The following is a 25,162-nucleotide window of genomic DNA, read 5'->3' on the forward strand; positions in this document are numbered from 1 at the left end:
TGTGAAGTGGTGATTATTTTTGCTTTGTGGCCCCTCCCCCTCGTGCATAATCAATAAGGTGTTCTCATTTCTGCTATTTTTTTTATTTAACTAGGCAAGTTAAGAATAAATGATTATTTACAACGACGGCCTACCCTGAGCCAAACCTGGACGACGCTGGGCCAATTGTGCAAAACCCTATGGGACTCCCAATCACAGACAGTTGTGAAACAACCTGGAATTGAACCTGGGTCTGTAGTGACACCTCTAGCACTGATATGCAGTGCCTTAGACCACTGCGCTACTTGGGAGCCTGAACTAAAGCTTCATTAATGCCATACATCGTTAATGAGGGGGTGGTGTCAATGCTCTGAGAGAAAGATAGAATTTCTCTGTTTGTTGTGTTCGTTGTGCTGGGGGGCAGTAGTGTCTGTCTGTGTGTGTGTGTGTGTGTGTGTGTGTGTGTGTGCTGGGGGCGGGAGCGTGGGTGAACAGACGGCACAGTTCTATAAATAGAAATCTCTCTCTCTCTCTCTCTCTCTCTCTCTCTCTCTCTCTCTCTCTCTCTCTCTCAATTCAATTCAATTCAATTCAAGGGCTTTATTAGCATGGGAAACATGTGTTAACATTGCCAAAGCAAGTGAGGTAGATAATATATAAAGTGAATATATAAAGTGAAATAAACAATAAAAATTAACAGTAAACATTACACATACAGAAGTTTCAAAACAGTAAAGACATTACAAATGTCATATTATATATATACAGTGTTCTAACAATGTTTACAATGTCTCTCTCTGTCTCTCTCTCTCTGTCTCTCTGTCTCTCTCTCTCTCTGTCTCTCTCTCTCTCTCTCTGTCTCTGTCTCTCTCTCTCTCTCTCTGTCTCTCTGTCTCTCTCTCTCTGTCTCTCTCTCTCTGTCTCTCTGTCTCTCTCTCTCTGTCTCTCTCTCTCTCTCTCTCTCTCTCTCTCTCTCTCTCTCTCTGTCTCTCTCTCTCTGTCTCTCTGTCTCTCTCTCTCTGTCTCTCTCTCTCAATTCAATTCAATTCAATTCAATTCAAGGGCTTTATTGGCATGGGAAACATGTGTTAACATTGCCAAAGCAAGTGAGGTAGACAACATACAAAGTGAATGTCTCTCTCTCTCTCTCTCTCTCTCTCTCTCTCTCTCTCTCCGGTTCTCTCTCTCTGTCTCTCTCTCTCTCTTTCTCCTATTCCTCTCTCTCTCTCTCCCTCTCTCTCCTCGCTCTCCCTCTCTCTCTCTCTCTCCGGGTCTCTCTCTCTTCCTCTCTCTCCTCTCCCCCCTCTCTCTCTCTCTTTCTTTCTCCTCTCTCTCTCTCTCCTCTCTCTCCCTAACTCTTTCCCCTCTATCTTCCTCTTCTCTCCCTCTCTCTCTCTCTCTCCGGTTCTCTCTCTCTCTGTCTCTCTCTCTCTCCCTCTCTCTCTCTCTTTCTCCTATTCCTCTCTATCTCTCTCCCTCTCTCTCCTCGCTCTCCCTCTCTCTCTCTCTCTCCGGGTCTCTCTCTCTTCCTCTCTCTCCTCTCCCTCCTCTCTCTCTCTCTTTCTTTCTCCTCTCTCTCTCTCTCTCCTCTCTCTCCCTAACTCTTTCCCCTCTATCTTCCTCTTCTCTCCCTCTCTCTCTCTCTCTCCGGTTCTCTCTCTCTCTCTCTCCCTAACTCTTTCCCCTCTGTCTTCCTCTTCTTTCCCTCTCTCTCTCTCTGGTTGTGTTAAGTGCAGAGGCAGAGACAACAGTGAGTGAATGCACAGTGAATACTTATCAGGTAAAGGTAATATACTGGAATTCCTTCCTGCTACCGGCTCTGACCATAACAGGAGTCACTTCCCGCCCTGACAGAACACAGAACACAGAACACAGGCTGGTGACGGTGAACCCAGCTCTCCACGCTGCTCTCTGTTCAACTCTGGGAGATGCTATGTATGAGATACACTTAACCAGGCTCTAGATCTGAATGAGAAACACTTAACCAAGTTCTGAATGAGGAACACTAAACCAGGCTCTAGTTCTGAATGAGAAACACTTAACCAGGTTCTGAATGAGAAACACTTAACCAGGCTCTAGTTCTGAATGAGAAACACTTAACCAGGCTCTAGATCTGAATGAGGAACACTTAACCAGGTTCTGAATGAGGAACACTAAACCAGGCTCTACTTCTGAATGAGGAACACTTAACCAGGCTCTACTTCTGAATGAGGAACACTTAACCAGGTTCTAGATCTGAATGAGGAACACTTAACCAGGCTCTACTTCTGAATGAGGAACACTTAACCAGGTTCTAGATCTGAATGAGAAACATTTAACCAGGCTCTAGATCTGAATGAGAAACACTTAACCAGGTTCTGAATGAGGAACACTTAACCAGGCTCTAGTTCTGAATGAGAAACACTTAACCAGGCTCTACTTCTGAATGAGGAACACTTAATCAGGTTCTAGTTCTGAATGAGGAACACTTAACCAGGTTCTAGATCTGAATGAGAAACACTTAACCAGGCTCTAGATCTGAATGAGAAACACTTAACCAGGTTCTGAATGAGGAACACTTAACCGGGCTCTACTTCTGAATGAGAAACACTTAATCAGGTTCTAGTTCTGAATGAGGAACACTAAACCAGGCTCTCTCTACTCTATAGATGTGCTCTGGAAGATATATCTACTCTATAGATCTACTCTGGAAGATAGATCTACTCTATAGATCTACTCTATAGGTGTACTCTAGAAGATAGATCTACTCTATAGGATCTAATCTGGAAGATAGATCTACTCTATAGATGTACTCTAGAAGATAGATCTACTCTATAGATGTACTCTGGAAGATAGATCTACTCTATAGATGTACTCTGGAAGATAGATCTACTCTATAGATGTACTCTAGAAGATATATCTACTCTACAGGATCTAATCTGGAAGATTTAACTACTCTATACAGTTGAAGTCGGAAGTTTACATACACCTTAGCGAAATACATTTAAACTCAGTTTAGAATTATTATTATTTGTACCTTTATTTAACTCGGCAAGTCAGTTAAGAACAAATTCTTATTTTCAATGGAAGAACTGCCTTGTTCAGGGGCAGAACGACAGATTTTTACCTTGTCACCTTGCGGTTGCAATCCCCAGCACTCTAACCACTCTGCCGCACCAAAGTCCTTCATAAGAGAAATGTTGCCTGGGTCAAGGCCAGGAACACCGGCTTCTAGGCAACTGGGGAACGATCAATAAAGGCTAAATCTGATTATTATGTAACCACTCGTTCTGATTGTAAAGGACTCCCCGGCTAAATCTGATTATTATGTAACCACTCGTTCTGAGTGTAAAGGAATCCCCGGCTAAATCTGATCATTATGTAACCACTCGTTCTGAGTGTAAAGGACTCCCCGGCTAAATCTGATTCTTATGTAACCACTCGTTCTGAGTGTAAAGGAATCCCCGGCTAAATCTGATTATTATGTAACCACTCGTTCTGATTGTAAAGGAATCCCCGGCTAAATCTGATTATTATGTAACCACTCGTTCTGATTGTAAAGGACTCCCCGGCTAAATCCTGGAAAACTGTCAAAAAGAAGTCCTTCCTTATTAAACAGTAGATACCCAGAATTCCACAGCGGCTGACCAACACTGCGTTAAAAAAACAAAACATACATAGCTTGTTAAGAAACTAAGATTTAAAGTGAACTTGTATCTCTCTGGTCACCAGGAAGCTGATTGTGCAGTCAACCTTTCTACCTGGTTTACAGTGACACTATTTATCAAAGTGTAGCTGCCTCTATTTCTAACCCCTGGGATGCTGTTTTTCATAGGATTTTTTATGATGAAGAATGTGTTTTGTTTTAGTTGACTGTGTTTTGTGTGTAATAATGTCTGTCTAAGCCGAATATGTTGTGCTGTATTTTAGTAGTTTTATATATAGTTTTATAATATATATATATTTAAAAAAATATATATTTCATGAAATTGTACATGTAGGGCTCCCTTGTAAAAGAGACACTGGTTTCACTGGCGACTCCCTGACTAAATAACGGCACATAAAGGCTGTACATGGCGATTTGAATGTTCAATACGCACAACAGACTGACTGGGGAGGTGATTTCACAGTTAAAGTCCTGCTATACGAGTATGACAACTCATTGCAGGTGTGTCTTGTGGGTGTCGCTGAGTCGGCTAATAGACCGTGTCATGGACCCCAGATCCATAGGTAAGGCTGTACATTGTAATATAACTATGCCCCAATGCAATCCTAAGTCTATACATCCACAATGCGATTTCAACAGATGTTTTTGTTCTTGTCAAATTGACAAATTATTGTATTTATTTTTTATTTATATAACAAAACTGCGACCTTGTTTTGCGTGCTCTCGAGCAATTATGGCATGATTCCAATATTTTCATCCGTGTATCAGTTTCAATGCGAACTTTTATTTTGAAGGCGAATCAACAATTCCACAACTGTTGCTCAGGCTAATGTTGTTCACGAGACACACGTGAGAGGACGGCCAATAGGAGAGAGGAGGAGAAAGGAGGAGAGAGCGAGACAGAGCGAGCAATCGAGAGAGAGCGAGAGAGGAAAATCACGCTTTGTGTGACAGTGGACGCATATTGAATGAAGAGGTATCGGATGCCCCTTATTTGAGCGTTAACGGATTTTGAGGGTAAAACATCTATTTTGCATAACGGACGCGTTTTTTTTTATCCGCCTCCGGATTTAAGGATCGGATTCACGCGTCGATGGCATCAGTACCGGAGGGTGTACCTCTTGCCTCCACCAGGCACAACCGGTAACGGGAAGGGCTGCTGCTGCTGCCGTTTCTAGGGTTCTATATTTATTTCTTCTCGTGCGAGCTGCAACGTTGAGGGAAACGTGACCAGAGTAAACCGGGACATTTCGCCGATCATGGAGTAATGCCCGAGTGAGCAGCGTATGAGAGGTAAGGGATGCACAGAGCATTCAGCGGGTTGACTCTTCTTATTCTCCCCGAAGGACTGATGCTGATGAGCTAAACTGATACATTGTGATCAGCCCTCTCAACCTGATAGCACATAGGCTACATTATCGATCACGGATCACCATGTAACCATTCAGCAACACCATACTGTCCTCGATGAAATCATTCAGCGGCAGAGGAGTTGGATGGAGCCTGCGAACGGCTCGATGGGATAACCGTTCGTTGCTCATCGGCAAAGAGATAGCCTAGGCTATTTATCGATTATGATTGGTAACGGGATTAGAAGATATAACCTCGATAGAAGTGATTACGAAAACACAGAAAGTATCATTGTATTCCTGTTATCCCTGTATGTGTAGATGATGTCGCGAGTCTTTGTCTTGCCTCGGTACGCAGCACAGCGCGAACCGCAGCAGCGGCCTGGGAAGATAGGAACGCAACCGCAAACATATGACGCCAACCTTTCCCACGTCAGTGACGTAAACGCGCTTATAGGCCTATTCTGTAAGTGTGCAGCCTTGTCTATTCTATACAGTATAATTATATAATGTCGACTGGTTAGGCTATTCTGACTATCTCCATGTATTATGCTACCAGTCCCCTGTAACATAGGCATATAACAGTCAGCTATGGAACCGTGTTACAGCATAGTTTATTAGGTTTTTATCAGTGCAAAGCATAGGCCTAAATCAGTTTAGCCTAATGGTATTACTACATAGCTACAGCATAGGAGGAACTGTTGCTGCTATTGGATAAACGTTTGATTCTACATGATGAACTGGACATAGAATGTAATAGAATAGAATGTAATAGAATAGAATGTAATAGAATAGAATGTAATAGAATAGAATGTAATAGAATAGAATAGAGTTGATGGTCTTCATGGGAGGAAATTCTTTCTCACAAGTACATTCCACACCAATACCATCACCCAGACATTTACAAGTACACCTCTAGTTCCCAATACCCCAACACCATCACCCAGACATTTACAAGTCCATCTCCAGTTCCCAATACCCCAACACCATCACCCAGACATTTACAAGTACATCTCTAGATCCCAATACCCCAACACCATCACCCAGACATTTACAAGTACATCTCTAGATCCCAATACCCCAACACCATCACCCAGACATTTACAAGTACATCTCTAGTTCCCAATAGCCCAACACCATCACCCAGACATTTACAAGTAGACCTCCAGTTCCCAATACCCCAACACACAACACATACTGTGTATTATAAATAATTCTAATGTGCATATCTCTAACTGCTCTCCCCTCCTTCCCTCTCCTCTCCCCTCCTCTCTTCCTCTCCTCTCCCCTCCTCTATTCTCCCCCACCCTCCCCTACCTTCCTCTGTATCCCTCTCTAACCATGGTGTGTTTAGCAGCCTAAAGACAGGAAAATACCTTCTTAGTCTAGAGAGAAGCTTTCAGGAGACTGAAAGAGCTGATTAGCATGATCTAAACAACTAAGCTAATGAGAGAGCTGATTAGCATGATCTAAACAACTAAGCTAATGAAAGAGCTGATTAGCATGATCTAAACAACTAAGCTAATGAAAGAGCTGATTAGCATGATCTAAACAACTAAGCTAATGAAAGAGCTGATTAGCATGATCTAAACAACTAAGCTAATGAAAGAGCTGATTAGCATGATCTAAACAACTAAGCTAATGAAAGCGATGGAGAGGGAGAGAGAGAGGGGGGATTGTTTATTTTTGACACCCCAATTGTTTTTTTTCTTCACTTTTGTTTATTATCTATTTCACTTGCTTTGATGATGTAAACATATGTTTCCTATAACAATAAAGCCCCTTGAATTGAAATTGAATTGAATTGAGAGAGATCGAGAGAGGGGGAGGGAAGGGGGACAGAGAGAGGGGCTGTTGGGGAGAGAGGGGCTGTTGGGGAGAGAGGGGCTGGTGGGGAGAGAGGGGCTGGTGGGGAGAGAGGGGCTGGTGGGAGAGAGGGGCTGTTGGGGAGAGAGGGGCTGGTTTGGAGAGAGGGGCTGGTGGGGAGAGAGGGGCTGGTTTGGAGAGAGGGGCTGGTGGGGAGAGAAAGAGGGGGAGCGAAGAGGGACAGAGAGGGGGGCTGGTGGGGAGAGAGGGACTGGTGGGGAGAGAGGGGCTGGTGGGGAGAGAGGGGCTGGTGGGGAGAGAAAGAGAGAGATAGAGAGGGGGGAAGAGGGACAGAGAGGGGGGCTGGTGTGTAGAGAAAGAGAGAGAGAGAGAGAGAGCGGGGGGGGGAAGAGGGAAAGAGAGAGGGGCTGGTGTGGAGAGAAAGAGAGAGAGAGAGGGGAGGGAAGAGGGACGGAGAGGGGGGCTGGTGGAGAGAAAGAGATGGGAGGGAAGAGGGACAGAGAGGAGGGCTGGTGGGGAGAGAGAGGGGAGGGAAGAGGGACAGAGAGAGGGGAGGGAGGGCTGGTAGGGAGAGAGAGGGGAGGGAAGAGGGACAGAGAGAGGGGCTGGTGGAGAGAGAGGGGAGGGAAGAGGGACAGAGAGAGAGGCTGGTGGAGAGAGAGGGGAGGGAAGAGGGACAGAGAGAGAGGCTGGTGGAGAGAGAGGGGAGGGAAGAGGGACAGAGAGAGAGGCTTGTGGGAAGAGAGATAGAGAGAGGGGGGCTTGTGGGGGGAGAGAGGGGGGCTTGTGGGGGGAGAGATAGAGAGAGAGAGTGAGAGGGAGAGAGGGAGAGAGATTAAACAAAACTACTGCCAGTGCATGCAGGGCAGAACTGGGACAATATCCACTAATAATACAACTCAAAAATTAGCAATTGGGTTTTGGAAACCTTTAAAATACAGTGACCCCCTTTCATATCATTACTAAGCCCTGCAATGCCAAGAGCTGAGCAAAGAACAAGAGTCCCCTCATCCAGCTGGTCCTGGGGCTGAGTTCACAAACCTGTTCTACTAACACACTGATTATTTTGTGCCCACTAGAAATAAAAATGCCTCCAAAATGACGCAGTACATTATGCATCCAACATGTTTGTAGAGTCACAAGCTTGATGATCAAATCAACCAATCAAATGTATGTATAAAGCCCTTCTTACATCAGCTGATGTCACAAAGTGCTGTACAGAAACCCAGCCTAAAACCCCCAAACAGCAAGCAATGCAGGTGTAGAAGCACGGTGGCTAGGAAAAACTCCCTAGAAAGGCCAAAACCTAGGAAGAAACCTAGAGAGGAACCAGGCTATGAGGGGTGGCCTGTCCTCTTCTGGCTGTACTGGGTAGAGAGGAACCAGGCTCTGAGGGGTGGCCAGTCCTCTTCTGGCTGTGCCGGGTGGAGATTATAACAGAACATGGCCAAGATGTTCAAATGTTCATAGATGACCAGCAGGGTCAAATAATTATAGTATCAGTGGTGGGGAGAGAGAGTCATTGCGTGCTAGGAATATGGGACCAAATACTAACCGTTTGACTACTATATTTCTAATACTCTTTAGGGGTGTCAATAATTTCAACCCCTACCTTTTTAATAAAACAAATATTATTTGTTTAAACAAAATATTTTTCTCTGAGCAATACTATTAGTATAAAATAATATGTTCTTGCATACAATATACCACTGTATTTGAATGATTATTATATACATTCATTATTGCTCATCTTTATCAAGAGAGTCAGTAATGTAGGATCCCACTGTATAGGCTTAGTTGCAGTCAAAACAGCTCATGAAGTCTATCAGTTATATAAATACTTGGTAGAGCTGTCGTACTGAAACCAGCTGCTCATGAAGTCTATCAGTGGTATAAATACTAGTTAGAGCTGTCATACAGAATCCAGCTGCTCATGAAGTCTATCAGTGGTATAAATACTAATTAGAGCTGTCATACAGAATCCAGCTGCTCATGAAGTCTATCAGTGGTATAAATACTAATTAGAGCTGTCATACAGAATCCAGCTGCTCATGAAGTCTATCAGTGGTATAAATACTAATTAGAGCTGTCATACAGAATCCAGCTGCTCATGAAGTCTATCAGTGGTATAAATACTAGTTAGAGCTGTAGTACTGAAACCAGCTCCTCATGAAGTCTATCAGTGGTATAAATACTAGTTAGAGCTGTCGTACTGAATCCAGCTCCTCATGAAGTCTATCAGTGGTATAAATACTAGTTAGAGCTGTCGTACTGAAACCAGCTGCTCATGAAGTCTATCAGTGGTATAAATACTAGTTAGAGCTGTAGTACTGAATCCAGCTCCTCATGAAGTCTATCAGTGGTATAAATACGAGTTAGAGCTGTCGTACTGAAACCAGCTGCTCATGAAGTCTATCAGTGGTATAAATACTAGTTAGAGCTGTAGTACTGAATCCAGCTCCTCATGAAGTCTATCAGTGGTATAAATACTAGTTAGAGCTGTAGTACTGAAACCAGCTCCTCATGAAGTCTATCAGTGGTATAAATACTAGTTAGAGCTGTAGTACTGAATCCAGCTCCTCATGAAGTCTATCAGTGGTATAAATACGAGTTAGAGCTGTCGTACTGAAACCAGCTGCTCATGAAGTCTATCAGTTATATAAATACTTGGTAGATCTGTAGTACTGAAACCAGCTGCTCATGAAGTCTATCAGTGGTATAAATACTAGTTAGAGCTGTAGTACTGAAACCAGCTGCTCATGAAGTCTATCAGTGGTATAAATACTAGTTAGAGCTGTCGTACAGAATCCAGCTCCTCATGAAGTCTATCAGTTATATAAATACTTGGTAGATCTGTAGTACTGAAACCAGCTGCTCATGAAGCCAATCAGTGGTATAAATACTAGTTAGAGCTGTAGTACTGAAACCAGCTCCTCATGAAGTCTATCAGTGGTATAAATACTAGTTAGAGCTGTCGTACTGAATCCAGCTCCTCATGAAGTCTATCAGTGGTATAAATACTAGTTAGAGCTGTAGTACTGAATCCAGCTCCTCATGAAGTCTATCAGTGGTATAAATACGAGTTAGAGCTGTCGTACTGAAACCAGCTGCTCATGAAGTCTATCAGTGGTATAAATACTAGTTAGAGCTGTCGTACAGAATCCAGCTCCTCATGAAGTCTATCAGTTATATAAATACTTGGTAGATCTGTAGTACTGAAACCAGCTGCTCATGAAGCCAATCAGTGGTATAAATACTAGTTAGAGCTGTAGTACTGAAACCAGCTCCTCATGAAGCCTATCAGTGGTATAAATACTAGTTAGAGCTGTAGTACTGAAACCAGCTCCTCATGAAGTCTATCAGTGGTATAAATACTAGAGCTGCTGCCCTCTGAGTATTGGTGTGTATTCTTGAAAAAAAAAAAAATTATACTGAAAATATTACATAAATACCATAATTCCTATAACATCCTCCAGTATTCTTTATGTGCAACTTGTTAAGGTGTTTTGGGTGCTTTACTATTGGTTTATAGTAACTTAAAAGGATTTTGGGCTTTTAAAACCATGCTGCCAAAGCCCCTACCATTCCCAGTAGTGATGCTAAGGCTAAATATAGAAAACGAAGCCATATTTTTGGTCAGGATCACTCTTTGAAGTCAATGCATTTCTATCAATACAATTAAGTATATTTTCAAATGTTGGTGTACTGCCACTTTAAATGGCAGTTGTGTTTACAACATAAATGACAAAAATGTAATATTTTCAGAATTTTGAAAAAAATTCTGAAAACTAAATGATAGGATACTATATCACCCCCCGGCCTTCGCTTTGAGAGGAAACTATGCAGTATTTTTGTTTTTTTAATGTATTTTTTCTGACGCTGTTACACCAGGAAATCTAATGTCTTATTACACACAGCCGTAAATAACTATTGGATATAAGAGCAACGTCAACTTACCAACATTACGACCAGGAATACGACTTTCCAGAAGCGGATCCTCTGTATGGACCACCACCCAGGACAAGGGATCAGATCCTCTGTATGGACCACCACCCAGGACAATGGATCAGATCCTCTGTATGGATCACCACCCAGGACATTGGATCAGATCCTCTGTATGGACCACCACCCAGGACAATGGATCAGATCCTCTGTATGGATCACCACCCAGGACATTGGATCAGATCCTCTGTATGGACCACCACCCAGGACAATGGATCAGATCCTCTGTATGGATCACCACCCAGGACATTGGATCAGATCCTCTGTATGGACCACCACCCAGGACAATGGATCAGATCCTCTGTATGGACCACCACCCAGGACAATGGATCAGATCCTCTGTATGGACCACCACCCAGGACAATGGATCAGATCCTCTGTATGGACCACCACCCAGGACAATGCATCAGATCCTCTGTATGGACCACCACCCAGGACAATGGATCAGATCCTCTGTATGGACCACCACCCAAGACAATGGATCAGATCCTCTGTTCAGACCACCACCCAGGACAATGGATCAGATCCTCTGTTTGGACCACCACCCAGGACAAGGGATCAGATCCTCTGTTTCGACCACCACCCAGGACAATGGATCAGATCCTCTGTTATGGACCACCACCCAGGACAATGGATCAGATCCTCTGTTTGGACCACCACCCAGGACAATGGATCAGATCCTCTGTTATGGACCACCACCCAGGACAATGGATCAGATCCTCTGTATGGACCACCACCCAGGACAATGGATCAGATCCTCTGTTATGGACCACCACCCAGGACAATGGATCAGATCCTCTGTATGGATCACCACCCAGGACAAGGGATCAGATCCTCTGTATGGACCACCACCCAGGACAATGGATCAGATCCTCTGTATGGATCACCACCCAGGACAAGGGATCAGATCCTCTGTATGGACCACCACCCAGGACAATGGATCAGATCCTCTGTATGGACCACCACCCAGGACAATGGATCAGATCCTCTGTATGGATCACCACCCAGGACAATGGATCAGATCCTCTGTATGGACCACCACCCAGGACAATGGATCAGATCCTCTGTATGGATCACCACCCAGGACAATGGATCAGATCCTCTGTATGGATCACCACCCAGGACAAGGGATCAGATCCTCTGTATGGACCACCACCCAGGACAATGGATCAGATCCTCTGTATGGACCACCACCCAGGACAATGGATCAGATCCTCTGTATGGACCACCACCCAGGACAATGGATCAGATCCTCTGTATGGACCACCACCCAGGACAATGGATCAGATCCTCTGTATGGACTACCACCCAGGACAATGGATCAGATCCTCTGTATGGATCACCACCCAGGACAATGGATCAGATCCTCTGTATGGACCACCACCCAGGACAATGGATCAGATCCTCTGTATGGACCACCACCCAGGACAATGGATCAGATCCTCTGTTTGGACCACCACCCAGGACAATGGATCGGATCCCAGTAGCCGACCCAAAACAACGGCACCACTGAAGGGGCAGACGCAGCGGCCTCCCGGTCAGGCTACGTTGACGTGCACATCGCCCACCGCTCCCGAGGATACTACTCGCCAATGTCCAGTCTCTTGACAACAAGGTAGATAAAATCAGAGCAAGGGTAGCATTCCCGAGAGACATCAGAGATTATAACATTCTCTGTTTCACGGAAACATGGCTCTCTCGGGATATGTTGTTGGAATCGGTTCAGCCGCCAGGCTTCTCAATGCATCGCGCCATCAGAGATAAACACCTCTCTGGGAAGAGGAAGGGCGGGGGTGTATGCTTTATGATTATCGACTCATTGTGTCATCATAACAACATACAGGAACTCAAATCCTTCTTCTCATCCGACCTACAATTCCTTACAGTCAAATGTCGGCCATTTTACCTCCCAAGAGAATTCTCGTCAGTGATCGTCACAGCTGTGTACATTCCCCCTCAAGCAGACACCAAGACGGCCCTCATGGAACTTCACTGGACTCTATGTAAACTGGAAACCACATATCCTGAGGCTGCATTTATTGTAGCTGGGGATTTTAACAAGGCTAAATTCTATCGGCACATTTGAGAACAAGGCTACCTAATTTCTATCAGCATAGTGATTGTACTACGCTCAGGGGTAATATACACGCCCAATTTTTCAGTTTTTGATTTGTTAAAACAGTTTGAAATATCCAATAAATGTCGTTCCACTTCATGATTGTGTCCCACTTGTTGTTGATTCTTCACAAAAAAAATACAGTTTTATATCTTTATGTTTGATGCCTGAAATGTGGCAAAAGGTTGCAAAGTTCAAGGGGGCCGAATACTTTCGCAAGGCACTGTAGATACATATTCTCCTTCACCCCTTTAGGTTTGTGTGTATTAGGTAGTTGTTGGGAATCGTTAGATTACTTGTTAGATTTGTGTGTATTAGGTAGTTGATGGGAATCGTTAGATTACTTGTTAGATTTGTGTGTATTAGGTAGTTGTTGGGAATCGTTAGATTACTTGTTAGATTTGTGTGTATTAGGTAGTTGATGGGAATCGTTAGATTACTTGTTAGATTTGTGTGTATTAGGTAGTTGTTGGGAATCGTTAGATTGCTTGTTAGATTTGTGTGTATTAGGTAGTTGTTGGGAATCGTTAGATTACTTGTTAGATTTGTGTGTATTAGGTAGTTGTTGGGAATCGTTAGATTACTTGTTAGATTTGTGTGTATTAGGTAGTTGTTGGGAATCGTTAGATTACTTGTTAGATTTGTGTGTATTAGGTAGTTGTTGGGGAATTGTTAGATTACTTGTTAGATTTGTGTGTATTAGATCGTTGTTGGGGAATTGTTAAATTACTTGTTAGATTTGTGTGTATTAGGTAGTTGTTGGGAATCGTTAGATTGCTTGTTAGATTTGTGTGTATTAGGTAGTTGTTGGGGAATTGTTAGATTACTTGTTAGATTTGTGTGTATTAGGTAGTTGTTGGGGAATTGTTAGATATTACTGCACTGTCGGAACTAGAAGCACAAGCATTTCGCTACACTCGCATTAACATCTGCTAACCATGTGTATGTAACCAATAACATCTGCTAACCATGTGTATGTGACCAATAACATCTGCTAACCATGTGTATGTGACCAATAACATCTGCTAACCATGTGTATGTGACCAATAACATCTGCTGACCATGTGTATGTGACCAGTAACATCTGCTAACCATGTGTATGTGACCAGTAACATCTGCTAACCATGTGTATGTGACCAATAACATCTGCTAACCATGTGTATGTGACCAATAACATCTGCTAACCATGTGTATGTGACCAATAACATCTGCTAACCATGTGTATGTGACCAATAACATCTGCTAACCGTGTGTATGTAACCAATAACATCTGCTAACTATGTGTATTTGTCCAATAACATCTGCTGACCGTGTGTATTTGACCATTAACATCTGCTAACCATGTGTATGTGACCAATAACATCTGCTAAACATGTGTATGTGACCATTAACATCTGCTAACCATGTGTATGTGACCAATAACATCTGCTAACCGTGTGTATGTAACCAATAACATCTGCTAACCATGTGTATGTGACCAATAACATCTGCTAACCATGTGTATGTGACCAATAACATTTTATTTGATTTATGATCAAAGGATTTTAGTACTGATGTGGAAAAAAACGGCACGTTCTGTAAAGGACAATTTTATATTTTTGTTTTTCAGAATATGCAAATGAACTAATTTTGTTAAAATGAACAGTCTGTTTTGGACATTTTCTATTTCAAATAACATTGATTACATTGATCGTTTCTTTCTTGGGGTCAAAATTACCCCAGTTGGTAATCGATGTATGTGAAATATGTCTGTAGCTTGAGGGTTTAATATGTCTGTAGCTTGAGGTTTACTATGTCTGTAGCTTGAGGTTTAATATGTCTGTAGCTTGAGGGTTACTATGTCTGTAGCTTGAGGGTTAATATGTCTGTAGCTTGAGGTTTAATATGTCTGTAGCTTGAGGTTTAATATGTCTGTAGCTTGAGGGTTACTATGTCTGTAGCTTGAGGGTTAATATGTCTGTAGCTTGAGGGTTTAATATGTCTGTAGCTTGAGGGTTAATATGTCTGTAGCTTGAGGGTTTAATATGTCTGTAGCTTGAGGTTTAATATGTCTGTAGCTTGAGGTTTAATATGTCTGTAGCTTGAGGTTTAATATGTCTGTAGCTTGAGGGTTAATATGTCTGTAGCTTGAGGGTTTAATATGTCTGTAGCTTGAGGTTTAATATGTCTGTAGCTTGAGGGTTAATATGTCTGTAGCTTGAGGGTTAATATGTCTGTAGCTTGAGGTTTAATATGTCTGTAGCTTGAGGTGTAATATGTCTGTAGCTTGAGGTTTAATATGTCTGTAGCTTGAGGGTTTAATATGTCTGTAGCTTGAGGGTTACTATGTCTGTAGCTTGAGGGTTACTATGTCTGTAGCTTGAGGGTTAATATGTCTGTAGCTTGAGGTTTAATATGTCTGTAGCTTGAGGTGTAATATGTCTGTAGCTTGAGGTTTAATATGTCTGTAGCTTGAGGTTTAATATGTCTGTAGCTTGAGGTTTAATATGTCTGTAGCTTGAGGGTTTAATATGTCTGTAGCTTGAGGGTTAATATGTCTGTAGCTTGAGGTTTAATATGTCTGTAGCTTGAGGGTTAATATGTCTGTAGCTTGAGGTTTAATATGTCTGTAGCTTGAGGTTTAATATGTCTGTAGCTTGAGGGTTACTATGTCTGTAGCTTGAGGGTTAATATGTCTGTAGCTTGAGGGTTAATATGTCTGTAGCTTGAGGGTTTAATATGTCTGTAGCTTGAGGTTTAATATGTCTGTAGCTTGAGGGTTTAATATGTCTGTAGCTTGAGGGTTTAATATGTCTGTAGCTTGAGGTTTAATATGTCTGTAGCTTGAGGGTTGATATGTCTGTAGCTTGAGGGTTTAATATGTCTGTAGCTTGAGGGTTACTATGTCTGTAGCTTGAGGTTTAATATGTCTGTAGCTTGAGGGTTAATATGTCTGTAGCTTGAGGTTTAATATGTCTGTAGCTTGAGGTTTAATATGTCTGTAGCTTGAGGTTATAATGTCTGTAGCTTGAGGGTTAATATGTCTGTAGCTTGAGGGTTTAATATGTCTGTAGCTTGAGGGTTACTATGTCTGTAGCTTGAGGGTTACTATGTCTGTAGCTTGAGGGTTAATATGTCTGTAGCTTGAGGTTTAATATGTCTGTAGCTTGAGGTGTAATATGTCTGTAGCTTGATGTTTAATATGTCTGTAGCTTGAGGTTTAATATGTCTGTAGCTTGAGGTTTAATATGTCTGTAGCTTGAGTGTTCAATATGTCTGTAGCTTGAGGGTTTAATATGTCTGTAGCTTGAGGTGTAATATGTCTGTAGCTTGAGGGTTACTATGTCTGTAGCTTGAGGTTTAATATGTCTGTAGCTTGAGGGTTACTATGTCTGTAGCTTGAGGGTTACTATGTCTGTAGCTTGAGGTTTAATATGTCTGTAGCTTGAGGGTTACTATGTCTGTAGCTTGAGGGTTACTATGTCTGTAGCTTGAGGGTTAATATGTCTGTAGCTTGAGGTTTAATATGTCTGTAGCTTGAGGTTTAATATGTCTGTAGCTTGAGGTTTAATATGTCTGTAGCTTGAGTGTTAATATGTCTGTAGCTTGAGGGTTTAATATGTCTGTAGCTTGAGGTGTAATATGTCTGTAGCTTGAGGGTTACTATGTCTGTAGCTTGAGGTTTAATATGTCTGTAGCTTGAGGGTTACTATGTCTGTAGCTTGAGGGTTACTATGTCTGTAGCTTGAGGTTTAATATGTCTGTAGCTTGAGGGTTACTATGTCTGTAGCTTGAGGGTTACTATGTCTGTAGCTTGAGGGTTAATATGTCTGTAGCTTGAGGGTTACTATGTCTGTAGCTTGAGGGTTGATATGTCTGTAGCTTGAGGTTTAATATGTCTGTAGCTTGAGGGTTGATATGTCTGTAGCTTGAGGTTTAATATGTCTGTAGCTTGAGGGTTGATATGTCTGTAGCTTGAGGTTTAATATGTCTGTAGCTTGAGGTTTAATATGTCTGTAGCTTGAGGGTTACTATGTCTGTAGCTTGAGGGTTGATATGTCTGTAGCTTGAGGTGTAATATGTCTGTAGCTTGAGGTGTAATATGTCTGTAGCTTGAGGGTTAATATTGTAAAGGAATCACTTAATTTCCAGAGAAAGCTTTGGCAATAGGTACATTGTGACATCATGCCAGGAAAGCAATTTGAGTGGAGAGAGATGGAGAGTGGGTGGAGAGAGATGGAGAGGGGGTGGAGAGAGATGGAGAGGGGGTGGAGAGAGATGGAGAGGGGGTGGAGAGAGATGGAGAGGGGGTGGAGAGAGATGGAGGGGGGGGGGAGAGAGATGGGGAGAAATGGAGAGGAGATGGAGGGGGGGGGTGGAGAGAGATGGGGAGAAATGGAGAGTGGGTGGAGAGATGGAGAGGGGGTGGAGAGAGATGGGGAGAAATGGAGAGGGGGTGGAGAGAGATGGAGAGGGGGTGGAGAGAGATGGAGAGAGATGGAGAGTGGGTGGAGAGATGGAGAGGGGGTGGAGAGAGATGGAGGGGGGTTGGAGAGAGATGGAGAGGGGGTGGAGAGAGATGGAGAGGGGGTGGAGAGAGATGGAGAGGGGGTGGAGAGAGATGGAGAGGGGGTGGAGAGAGATGGAGAGGGGGTGGAGAGAGATGGAGGGGGGGGGTGGAGAGAGATGGGGAGAAATGGAGAGGAGATGGAGGGGGGGGGTGGAGAGAGATGGGGAGAAATGGAGAGTGGGTGGAGAGATGGAGAGGGGGTGGAGAGAGATGGGGAGAAATGGAGAGGGGGTGGAGAGAGATGGAGAGGGGGTGGAGAGAGATGGAGAGAGATGGAGAGTGGGTGGAGAGATGGAGAGGGGGTGGAGAGAGATGGAGGGGGGTTGGAGAGAGATGGAGAGGGGGTGGAGAGAGATGGAGAGGGGGTGGAGAGAGATGGAGAGGGGGTGGAGAGAGATGGAGAGGGGGTGGAGAGAGATGGAGGGGGTTGGAGAGAGATGGAGAGGGGGTGGAGAGAGATGGAGAGGGGGTGGAGAGAGAAGGAGAGAGATGGAGAGGGGGTGGAGAGAGATGGAGAGGGGGTGGAGAGAGATGGAGAGAGATGGAGAGGGGGTGGAGAGAGATGGAGAGGAGATGGAGAGAGATGGAGAGAAATGGAGAGGGGGTGGAGAGAGATGGAGAGGGAGTGGAGAGAGATGGAGAGGGGGTGGAGAGAGAGAACGAGAGGGGGTGGAGAGAGAGAGAGAAGGCGCATGGGGCGAACTTGAGGGTTGGAGAGATGGAGGAGGGGGTGGAGAGAGATGGAAGGGGGAGGAGTGCGATGGGGAGAAATGGAGAGGGGTGGAGAGAGATGGAGGAGGGAGTGGAGAGATGGAGAGAGATAGAGAGAGATGGAGAGAAATGGAGAGGGGGTGGAGAGAGATGGAGAGGGGGTGGAGAGAGATGGAGAGGGGGTGGAGAGAGATGGAGAGGGAGTGGAAGAGATGGAGAGAGATGAGGAGAGAAATGGAGAGGAGAGGAGAGAGATGGAGAGGGGGTGGAGAGAGATGAGAGGGGTGGAGAGAGAGAAGGAGATGAGAGGGGTGGAGAGAGATGGGGAGAAATGGAGAGGAGATGGAGAGGGGGGTGGAGAGAGATGGAGAGGGGGTGGAGAGAGATGGAAAGAGATGGAGAGGGTGGTGGAGGAGAGAAGGAGGATGGAGAGGGTGTGGAGAGAGATGGGAGAAAGGAGAGGAGATGGAGAGAGATGGAGAGGGGGTGGAGAGAGATGAGAGGGGGTGAGAGAGATGGAGAGAGATGGAGAGGAGATGGAGAGAGATGGAGAGAAAGGAGAGGGGGTGGAGAGAGATGGAGAGGGGGTGGAGAGAGAAGGAGGAGGGGGTGGAGGAGAGGGGAGAAGGAGAGAAATGAGAAGATGGAAGAGGGGGTGGAGAGAGATGGAGAGAGATGGAGAGAGGGGGTGGAGAAGAGATGGGAGGTGAGGAGAGATGGGGAGAAATTCAGAGGGGTGGAGAGAGATGGAGAGAGATGGAGAGGGGGTTGGAGAGGATGGAGAGGGGGTGGAGAGAGATGGAGAGGGGGTGGAGAGGATGGGGAGAAATGGAGAGGGGTGGAGAGAGATGAAGAGTGGGTGGAGAGAGATGGAGAGGGGTGGAGAGAGATGGGAGAGGGGGTGGAGAAGATGGAGAGGGGGTGGAGAGAGATGGGGAGAAATGGAGAGGGGTGGAGAGAGATGGAGAGGGGTGGAGGAGAGATGGGGAGAATGGAGAGGGGGTGGAGAGAGATGGGGAGAAATGGAGAGGGGTGTGGAGAGAGAAGGAGAGGGGTGGATAGAGATGGAGAAGGGGGTGGAGAGAGATGGGAGAGGGGGTGGAGAGAATGGAGAGAGGTGGAGAGAGATGTGGAGAAATGGAGAGAGGGTGGAGAGAGAAGTAGAGACATGGAGAGGGTGGGAGAGATGGAGAGGGGGTGGAGAGAGATGGAGAGGGGTGGAGAGAGATGGAGAGGGGTGGAGAGAGATGGGGAGAATGAGAGAGATGGAGAGGGGGTGGAGAGAGATGGAGAGAGATGGAGAGGGGGTGGAGAGAGATGGAGAGAGGATGGGGAGAAATTCAGAGGGGGTGGAGAGAGATGGAGAGAGATGGAGTGGGGGTGAGAGAGATGGAGAGGGGGTGGAGAGAGATGGAGAGGGGGTGGAGAGAGATGGGGAGAAATGGAGAGGGGGTGGAGAGAGATGAAGAGGGGGTGGAGAGAGATGGAGAGGGGGTGGAGAGAGATGGAGAGGGGGTGGAGAGAGATGGAGAGGGGGTGGAGAGAGATGGAGAGGGGGTGGAGAGAGATGGGGAAATGGAGAGGGGGTGAGAGAGATGGAGAGGGGGTGGAGAGAGATGGGGAGAAATGGAGAGGGGGTGGAGAGAGATGGAGAGGGGGTGGAGAGAGATGGGGAGAAATGGAGAGGGGGTGGAGAGAGATGGGGAGAAATGGAGATGGGGTGGAGAGAGAAGGAGAGGGGGTGGGAGAGATGGAGAGGGGGTGGAGAGAGATGGAGAGGGGTGGAGAGAAATGGAGAGAGGGTGGAGAGAGATGTGGAGAAATGGAGAGAGAGGGTGGGAGAGAGAAGTAGAGCATGGAGAAGGGTGGAGAGAGATGGAGAGGGGGTGGAGAGAGATGGAGAGGGGGTGGAGAGAGATGGAGAGGGGGTGGAGAGAGATGGAGAGGGGGTGGAGAGAGATGGGGAGAAATGTATTTCACAACTCTAATCTCTCCTTCTCTCTCCTTCTCTTATCCTCTCTCTCTCTGTACGTCACAACTCTGATCTCTCTCCTCTCATCCTCTATCTGTATTTCACAACTCTTATCAATTCAAGGGCTTTATTGGCATGGGAAACATGTGTTAACATTGCCAAAGCAAGTGAGGTAGACAACATACAAAGTGAAAATATAAAGTGAAAAACAACAAAAATTAACAGTAAACATTACACATACAGAGGTTTCAAAACAGTAAAGACATTACAAATGTCATATTATATATATATACAGTGTTTTAACAATGTACAAATGGTTAAAGGACACAAGATAAAATATTATCTCTCTTATCTCTCTCCTTCTCTCTCCTTCTCTCTGTATTTCACAAGTCTGATCTCTCTCCTTCTCTCATCCTCTCTCTCTGTATTTCACAACTCTGATCTCTTTCCTCTCCCCCCCCCCCCCCCCTCCCTTGCTTGACCGCCCCTGAGAGAGAGAAAAACAAATAAACATGTTTGTCCTGTTGCAAAGAAGCAGGTTTGAATGGATTTGAAATGAAGCTGTGTTCTTGTCTTCTCGTCAGCGCTGTACACATCGTTCCAATCTTTCTCCTTGGGATTAGAAGAACCCTGTCTTGGCTTACTCCAGAAACGTCTGGTTTCAGGTTTTGATTGAACAGCATTGTCCTGCGTTTCAGGTCACCAGCTGGTCTAACAAAGATAAGGCAGACTACTCTCTCCCTCCCCTCCATCCCTACACCTCACCCTCCCTCCCTCCCCTCCATCCCTACACCTCACCCTCCCTCCCACCCCTCCATCCCTACACCTCACCCTCCCTCCCCTCCATTCGCTCCATCCTTTTCTCCATCTGCACTGGTAGAGGGAAAGTGGACAGAGAAATGCTTTGAAAGATCAAATCCTCTCAGACACTAACTGCCAAGACCATCCACTCTGAGGAACCTCTCTCTCCTTCTCTCATCCCCTCCCTCCATCCCTCTCTCCACCGTTCCTTTCTCTCCCCTAACCCCCACTGCTGAGTTAACCTGGCACATATGGCAGTGGCAAGAGGCACCGCGAACCATTACAGCCCCCTCTCTCTTTCCCTCTCTCGCTCCTCCTTCTCCCTTTCTCCTCTTTCTCCCTCACTCTCTCTCTCTCTCTCTCTCTTTCTCTTTTCTCTTTTATCTTCTCTCTCTCTCTCTTTTTTTCTCTCTTTTCTCTCTCTCTTTTCTCTCTCACACACCTATCAGAACTCAGGATAAGATGCAGACAGTTGGAATCACAGATGTTTATTAACAAACAGAGGTTGGGTAATCCAGGGCAGAGTCAGTAAGGTACAGAATGGCAGGAAGGGAAACTAGTCTAGTGTTGGCCCCTTTGGGACCCCAGGATGGAACTAGTCTAGTGGTGGCCCCTTTGGGACCCCAGGATGGAACTAGTCTAGTGTTGGCCCCTTTGGGACCCCAGGATGGAACTAGTCTAGTGTTGGCCCCTTTGGGACCCCAGGATGGAACTAGTCTAGTGTTGGCCCCTTTGGGACCCCAGGATGAAACTAGTCTAGTGTTGGCCCCTTTGGGAACCCAGGATGAAACTAGTCTAGTGTTGGCCCATTTGGGACCCCAGGATGAAACTAGTCTAGTGTTGGTCCCTTTGGGTCCCCAGAACCAGGATGGAACTAGTCTAGTGTTGGTCCCTTTGGGTCCCCAGAACCAGGATGAAACTAGTCTAGTGTTGGCCCCTTTGGGACCGCAGGATGAAACTAGTCTAGTGTTGGCCCCTTTGGGTCCCCAGAACCAGGATGAAACTAGTCTAGTGTTGGCCCCTTTGGGATCCCAGGATGAAACTAGTCTAGTGTTGGCCCCTTTGGGACCCCAGGATGAAACTAGTCTAGTGTTGGCCCCTTTGGGACCCCAGGATGAATCTAGTCTAGTGTTGGCCCCTTTGGGACCCCAGGATGAAACTAGTCTAGTGTTGGCCCCTTTGGGACCCCAGGATGAAACTAGTCTAGTGTTGGCCCCTTTGGGACCCCAGGATGAAACTAGTCTAGTGTTGGCCCCTTTGGGACCCCAGGATGAATCTAGTCTAGTGTTGGCCCATTTGGGTCCCTAGAATGAAACTAGTCTAGTGTTGGTCCCTTTGGGACCCCAGGATGAAACTAGTCTAGTGTTGGCCCCTTTGGGACCCCAGGATGAAACTAGTCTAGTGTTGGTCCCTTTGGGTCCCCAGAACCAGGATGGAACTAGTCTAGTGTTGGCCCCTTTGCGTCCCCAGAACCAGGATGAAACTAGTCTAGTGTTGGCCCCTTTGGGACCCCAGGATGAAACTAGTCTAGTGTTGGCCCCTTTGGGACCCCAGGATGAAACTAGTCTAGTGTTGGCCCCTTTGTGACCCCAAGACCAGGATTCATAAACACTGCAGTCTACTAGAGATCCTCCATCCCTCTGTCCCTTGGTTCCAGGATATAAAGCTCTCACAGGGTGGCACTGATTATTGTGCCCTCTCTGTTTGTCTCTCCTCTTTCTCCCTCTCTCTCTCCTCTTTCTCCCCCTCTCTCTCCTCTTTCTCCCCCTCTCTCTCCTCTTTTTCCCTCTCTCGCTCCTCCTTCTCCCTTTCTCTCTCCTCTTTCTCCCTCTCTCTCTCCTCTTTCTCTTTCTCTCTCTCCTCTTTCTCCCCCCTCTCTCTCCCTTTCTCTCTCTCTTTCTCTCTCCTCTCTCTCTCTCTTTCTCCTTTCGCTCTCTCCTCTTTCTCCCTCTCTCTCCTCTTTCTCCCTCTCTCTCTCTCTCTCTCCTCTTTCTCCCTCTCTCTCTCCTCTTTCTCCCTCTCCCTCTCTCTCTCTCTCTCCTCTTTCTCCCTCTCTCTCTCCTCTTTCTCCCCCTCTCTCTCTTTCTCTCTCTCTCTCTCTCTCTCTTTCTCCCTCTCTCTCTCCTCTTTCTCCCTCTCTCTCCTCTTTCTCCCCCCCTCTCCTCTTTCTCCCCCCCTCTCTTTCTCTCTCTCTCACTGCTGTGAAGTGTTGTAGTTTGGTTCAGTACTGTGTGTCCAGGGAACTTGATGACAGTAGCACTAGCCATAGCTTTGACTATAACTGCTGTAAAGCTGTGCTGCTCTCCTTGGTGCTGAAACTGAGAAAGGCCCTCTTTCTCTCTCTCATCCTCCCACTCTTTTTCTCTCTCTCATCCTCCCACTCTCTTTCTCTTTCTCTCTCATCTTCTCACTCTCTTTCTCCCCCTCCTCCACTCTCCCTCATTCTCTCTACCCCATTCTCTCAGTCCATCTCTCCATCTATCCCTCTTATCTCCATCAATCAATCTCTCTCTCTCTCTCTCTCTCTCTCTCTCTCCTGAACAAAAACATATAAACACAACATGTAAAGTGTCATGTTTCATGAGCTGAAATAAAAGATCCCAGAAATGTTCCATACGCACATTTCTATCAAATGTTGTGCACAAATGTATTTACATGCCTGTTAGTGAGTATTTCTTCTTTGCCAAGATAATCCATCTACCTGACAGGGGTGGCATATCAAGAAGCTGATTAAACAGCATGATCATCATTACACAGGTGCACTTTGTGCTGGGCACCACAAAAGTCCACTCTAAAAGGTTCAGTTTTGTCCCACAGAAGTTTTGAGGGAGTGTGTAATTGTCATCAGGACTGCAGTAATGCCCACCAGAGTTGATGCCAGAGAATTCAATGTTAATTTCTCTACCATAAGCCACCTCCAACTTTTGTTTTTAGAGAATTTGTCAGTACGTCCAACCGGTCTCGTATAACATGCCAACCCGTCCGTCTTCTTCTCCTGCGGGGATTGTCTGAAGGGAGTTGAGGCGGGGTGATGAGGAGTATTTCTGTCTGTAATAAAGCCCTTTTTTTGTGGGGAAAAACTCCTTCTGATTAGCCTGGATCCCCATTGTGCTTGCCTGGCTCCCAACTGGGTGGGCCTTTGCCCTCCCAGGCCCAACCATGGCTGCTCCCCTTCCAAAGTCATGTAACATCTATAAATGTGGCCCTAATGCATTTATTTCAACTGACTGATTTCCTGTGAATTGTAACTCAGTAAAATATTCTCAATTGTTGCATGTTGCGTTTATGTTTTTTGTTCAGTATATTTATCTATCGATCATTCGCTCTATCGATCGGTCAGTTGGTCGAATAATCAGTGACCTGTAGGAGGGACTGAGACCCATTGGGCTCTGGTCTAAAGTAGTGCACTATATAGGGAATAGGATCCATAGGACTCTGGTCTAAAGTAGTGCACTATATAGGGAATAGGACCCATTGGGCTCTGGTCTAAAGTAGTGCACTATATAGGGAATAGGATCCATAGGACTCTGGTCTAAAGTAGTGCACTATATAGGGAATAGGATCCATAGGACTCTGGTCTAAAGTAGTGCACTATATAGGGAATAGGACCCATTGGGCTCTGGTCTAAAGTAGTGCACTATATAGGGAATATGATCCATAGGGCTCTGGTCTAAAGTAGTGCACTACATAGGGAATAGGATCCATAGGACTCTGGTCTAAAGTAGTGCACTATATAGGGAATAGGATCCATAGGACTCTGGTCTAAAGTAGTGCACTATATAGGGAATAGGATCCATAGGACTGGTCTAAAGTAGTGCACTATATAGGGAATAGGATCCATAGGTCTCTGGTCTAAAGTAGTGCACTATATAGGGAATAGGATCCATAGGACTCTGGTCTAAAGTAGTGCACTATATAGGGAATAGGGTGCAGAAAATGACATCATGACTGGAACTAGCATGTCTTGTGCAGTGAGATGAGCTGATAGGGCCTAGATATCACATCTACACTCATTCCTAGTTCTTCTTCCTTTCTCCCTCAGCCTTCTCTTTTCTGTAGCCTGTGTGTAGCCCGCTCTCGCTCTCTCTCTCCAGCCTTTGGGTTCTCTGGCTGACTGGGCTGTGTGTGTGTGTGTGTGTGTGTGTGTGTGTGTGTGTGTGTGTGTGTGTGTGTGTGTGTGTGTGTGTGTGTGTGTGTGTGTGTGTGTGTG

General features: G+C 45.4%; 1 protein-coding gene across 1 annotated transcript in view; it reads left to right on the top strand.

The window, feature by feature from the left end:
* Nucleotides 1-4,459: 4,459 nt before the first annotated feature.
* Nucleotides 4,460-25,162, top strand: part of fbxl16 (F-box and leucine rich repeat protein 16) — a 54,737-nt gene continuing 34,034 nt past the window's right edge. The window contains exon 1 of the mRNA XM_090197798.1: nucleotides 4,460-4,918. The gene's annotated coding sequence lies outside the window, so the exon portion shown is untranslated. The remainder of the gene's footprint in view (nucleotides 4,919-25,162) is intronic.

The sequence above is a fragment of the Oncorhynchus mykiss genome, chromosome 13 (assembly GCF_057628025.1).
Source record: "Oncorhynchus mykiss isolate SJ-2025 chromosome 13, ASM5762802v1, whole genome shotgun sequence".
Lineage (NCBI taxonomy): Eukaryota > Metazoa > Chordata > Actinopteri > Salmoniformes > Salmonidae > Oncorhynchus > Oncorhynchus mykiss.